We start from the raw sequence: 4,807 nt of genomic DNA on the forward strand, positions 1-4,807 counted from the left end.
GCATTGCTAAGGAAATACAGTTTTTCACCCTTTCTGGCACATGGTGTGTGAAAGCAGAGTGATGTGTGATGGGCTCAGAAAGGAACTTAGAGGACTCCTTAGCAGTATGTAGAGGGTTGGGAGGACCTTAATTTAAAAGGAAATTACATTTCTACCATTCCATGAAATGGCAGCTAGAAAAAAAAAATACATTCAGTATTACAAAAAAAATTTCATTTCATATTTGCTCTAGTGTCTTACTCACCACAGAAGCTTGCGAGTATAGAAAGGCTCTGAGTACTTGGAACAAGTGATCCCTCAGGTTTGTAGGTTCCTGCTTAAATACCACCTCTTCAGAGAGGACATACCCAATTGCTCCATGTAGAATAGAAGTTCCTCCTTCATAGCCTGGTAGCCTCCTTGCCTCACTGCATGTTTCTTATAGCATTTATCATCATGCACTTACTATGTATCTTTATTTAGAGCGCAAGCTCCATGAAAGTGGGGTCTTTGTTTCCCCACCACCTGGAAAAGTCACTGGTGTTGGCTAGTGCTCAGTCAATGCTGTTGAATGGATATTGAATGGATGAAAAAGACCCAATGAAAGCAGAAGAGAAAGGTCAGTGCCCAGGGAAAGGGGAGATGCTGCTTTCCATGTGCAGGAGCAAAGGAGGAAGGGATGATGTAGATGCCAGGGGTTGTGGGTTTGGGATGGGCAGTTGAGGGTGTTCCTTCCTTTAGAAGAAGGAATCAAGACCAGTCACTGGCTGAGATGGAAATGATGGCCAAGGCAGGGGTTAGTTTGGGGGAAAGGGAAGACACAGAGGAGAATATGAAGGAGTGGTGAGAAATATTAGTAGGATTGTCAGGCAGTGCTAGTGTCAGAACCTAGTTGAGAATTATCTCTTGGCACTAATGCATCTGCTTATGAGGTTTTTCTAGAACAGCACCCCAGCTGTCCAGGTGTGAACAAAGTGATGGTAAACATGATTTTCCAGGGCTAGTGTTTTACAAGATCAGATACAATGTGAGGACATCAAGACCAGGGAGCTTTTAATGTTGATGAGTGAGTCATTAACATGCTGGACCACAGCATCAAAGCTGGATATGTAGGGAAGTGAAGGGACAATACGGTGAACAGGAAAAATCAGGGAGCCAATACCCAGAGGCCTCTGTAAGGACAGAGAATGGATATATTGGGAGTAGCTGAGAGAGAGGACTGGGTAGGTCAAAGAGGGAGTTGGAGAGTGGGGAATCTGAAAGTCTGGTTCAGATGGGGTGGCTGGGGTGATGAAAAGATCTGAGGGTTGGTCAAGGCATGAGGTGGCTTAACTGGAGAGAAGGGGGAGGTCACTGGAGAAAAGGACAACAAGCTGAGGGACCTGTGTTTTGAAGGGGTTTCTACATAAAGCACTGAAGTCACCCAGGGCGATGGTGGAACTTGGGGGAAAGGAAGACCATGAACCGAAAGCCAAGGACTTCACAAGTGAGAGGAGTGGCCAGGGTTCTGCTTGTGACTGTGAGTGACAGCCTGGAATCCAACGGAATCAGATGGTCTTTCACCTCGTTGGTGCAGGCCTGTCCCTGCCTTGTCTAAATGCCATTCTTGTAAGTGCCAGAGAAAGGGTCATTCAGCTTTTCCCTTGACATAGAGCTGCCTACAATTTTTTTTTCTGGGACCCTTGCTTCTTCTCTCCTCTTCTTCATCCTATTCATTTCTTTGCTGATATCACCAAATGCCAGGGGCTTAAACACAAGCTCTATGCCGACAGTGCCTACATGTCTCCAGACTGGAGTCCTTGAGCTTCAGCCTGTTCAAATCTCCAGCAGGGTGTTTACAGGTATCTCAGACTTAAATTGTCCAGAATCAAACTCTGCAACCGCCAAATCTGCTTCCCCTCCACTCCTTTTAGAAAGTAAATGGCAGCTTCACCCTTTCAATTGTGCAGGTCCCAAATCTGGACGTCATCCTTGATGCCTCTCTCAAACCACATCCAACCCATTGCCAGTTTTCTGGCTTTACCTTCATTAGAGAGCCAGAATCTGGCCATTGCCCTTCCTCCTCTGGAACCAGCTTGCTGCAAGTCTACCATCTTCTCTGCCCTATTCCACTGCTGTCTAACTGGTCCTCTAACTTCCTCTCTTGCTCGCCTGTGGTCTGTTCTCCAATCAGCAGCCAGAGTGATTTTTTAACTTCTCCCATCAAAAAAAGGGAAACTGTATTGAGACCCCAGGACCACCCAGTTCAGGAAGGAGACTGCAGTGGAGGTGCCTTCTTTAACCCTCCTGGGGCACAGGTTGTTGGTGTGGCGGCACTTCTTGCAACCTTCAACAGCACCGGAGGGCAGACGGAACACTTGGGGCAGATTATCTTGTCATAGTTGTACTTCTGGCTGAGCTGGCGGAGGGAGGGCTCAATGACATAACCCCACAAATGAAGCACCCAGTGCAGGGTGGACCCTTCCTGGACATTATAGTCAGAGAGTGCAGCCATCCTCCAGCTGTTTGCCTGCAAAAATCAGATGCTGTGGGGCAGGCTGAATGACCTCCTTGTCTTGGACTTTATCTTTGACATTCTCAGGGGTGCCACTGGGATCAACTTGAAGGCTGATAGTCTAGCCAGTCAGGGTCTCACAAAAATCTGCATCTCTGTGTCTGCTGGGGAGGCTGCTCTGTGGCCTCAGTGAAGAGAAAGAAGGTTAGAGTGATTATTTTAAAAATCAAGTCATGTCAGGCTTCTGCTCGAAATTTTCCCTTGGCTTTCCATCTCACATGAAGAAAGGCCGACATTCTAATGACAGTCTACAGACCCCAAGGGATCTAGCTCTTGGATACCTCTGACACATCTCCTGCCTCTTATGCCTCTGTCCTACCCCATTCCTTGCTTTCTGCCCCGGCCAAACAGGCCCGCTTGCTCATCCTTAAACACACCAAGCAAGCCCCCACTTCAGACCTCAGCACCCGCTGTTTTTCTGCCTGAGACATCTTCATTCAGATATTTGCATGGTTCAGGCCCTCACTTCTCTGAGGTCACTGCTTAAACGTCACCTTTTCAGAGAGGAATACTCTGATCTCACATTCACCTGGATTTATTGCTATTCAGACCACTTCTCTCTCCCTGATTTAGCCATGATAAGTTAAATAATTCTTTGGTAACAGACTCTAAGGTGAAGGGGCTTATACCATAAAGGCTTATCTAATGGTGTGCTGAAGTCAGCTTTACTGGCTCTAGAGAGCCAATTGTTAAATTGCTAGGAAAATTTTGAGCCACTTGTTAGTCATTATTAAAAGTTAAATTACATAAATTTATCATTGATAAATTTGAAATTATATTCAAAATGAAGGCAGTAAGTACTCAAAATGTATTACTTATTATTTTACTACATTTTACTATTTATCAGTGTTATTACTACATATTTTTATTATCTCTGTGCTTGAAGTTATTTATGTCTCTTTCATCTGGATGGTGGGAATACTATACAATGACGTGCTACTGTGCTCTTTCGCCCAACTTCCTTCCCCACTGGCAGCATGGACAAGTCAGCCATAATGAGAATGTTTACTTACCACTGAAACCAGTAAACACTGCAATTCAGGGTTTGACTTTTTTGGTGTGTGTTTATCTAGACTTAAGAAAGTGATAGAGAAAATATTTATGATGCAGCCTTAATTTAAAAGTGTGCCATGACTGTAGCCATTGCACTATGAATAGCACAAAAATTGAGGCAGTGTTCTAGAATTCAAAAACGTGTATGACTCAGCAGAGGTCGCTCACACTGTTGACGAGTGAGTGACGTTCTGACACATATATCTTCACTGTTCCACTTTCATCTTACTAGTTAACACAAATGAACATGTTAGCCACCATCTATGTTGGAGCTGCACTGATTTATCAACTGTCACCATCTGTCGATTATGGATGCAAGACTTCAGCAAAAATGAACCAGAACATTCTGTGAGTTTCAATTAAATATATGGAATTTCAAAATAGAGTACTATATATATACTTTACAGATTTTATTTATTTATTTTTTAGAGAGGGGAAGGGAGGGAGACAGAGAGGGAGAGAAACGTCAATGTGTGGTTGCCTCTCATGCCCCCCCGACTGGGGGTCTGGTCCACAACCTAGGCATGTGCCCTGACTGGGAATCAAACCAGTGACCCTTTGATTCTCAGGCTGGCACTCAACCACTGAGGCACACCAGCCAGGGGAGAGTACTATATAGTTTATTATTTGTAAATTATATTCTTTATATCAGTGAAGTTTATGATAAATACATACACACACGTACACACCCCCCATATATGTGTACATCCCCTTTGGAGAGCTGGCTGTCAAACATTTATCAAAGCACCACTGGGTGTATCCCACATGCAACCTCCACGTCCCCCATGAGTCTCCTGCTCACACGCCTCAGTGTGGGCCCCGCTGGTGGCACTCCCACCCACTGCAGCACTGCTGATTGCTGTGTCGGGGAAGAAGGTCACAGTAAGACACACTGGCTGTCAAAGGCTCTCCTGGAAGTGACTTGCTCTGCACTGCTCACATTCCATTGACCAAAGCAGGTCACATGGCCATGCATACCTACTTTAAATGATCCAAGAAGTATGATCCTATCATGTGCCTGGAAGGAGAAAAAGTAAAACTGGGGTATTGGTGAAAAGGCCTACTGACTGTGACCATCACAACATAGCATTGAGGTACTTATTGTCTGCCCCACCCCCACACTTGAATGAATGTTCCATGAGAGAGAGTTGTTTTGTTTGCTGCGATATCCTGAGCACCTTCGAGATTCTCAACAAATACTTACTGAGGGAATCTGAGAGG

General features: G+C 45.0%; 1 pseudogene; it reads right to left on the reverse strand.

The window, feature by feature from the left end:
• Positions 1–2,168: 2,168 nt before the first annotated feature.
• LOC114498785 lies at positions 2,169–2,672 on the reverse strand (annotated as a pseudogene).
• Positions 2,673–4,807: the final 2,135 nt, after the last annotated feature.

The sequence above is a fragment of the Phyllostomus discolor genome, chromosome 6, assembly GCF_004126475.2.
Source record: "Phyllostomus discolor isolate MPI-MPIP mPhyDis1 chromosome 6, mPhyDis1.pri.v3, whole genome shotgun sequence".
In the NCBI taxonomy this organism is placed as follows: Eukaryota; Metazoa; Chordata; class Mammalia; order Chiroptera; family Phyllostomidae; genus Phyllostomus; species Phyllostomus discolor.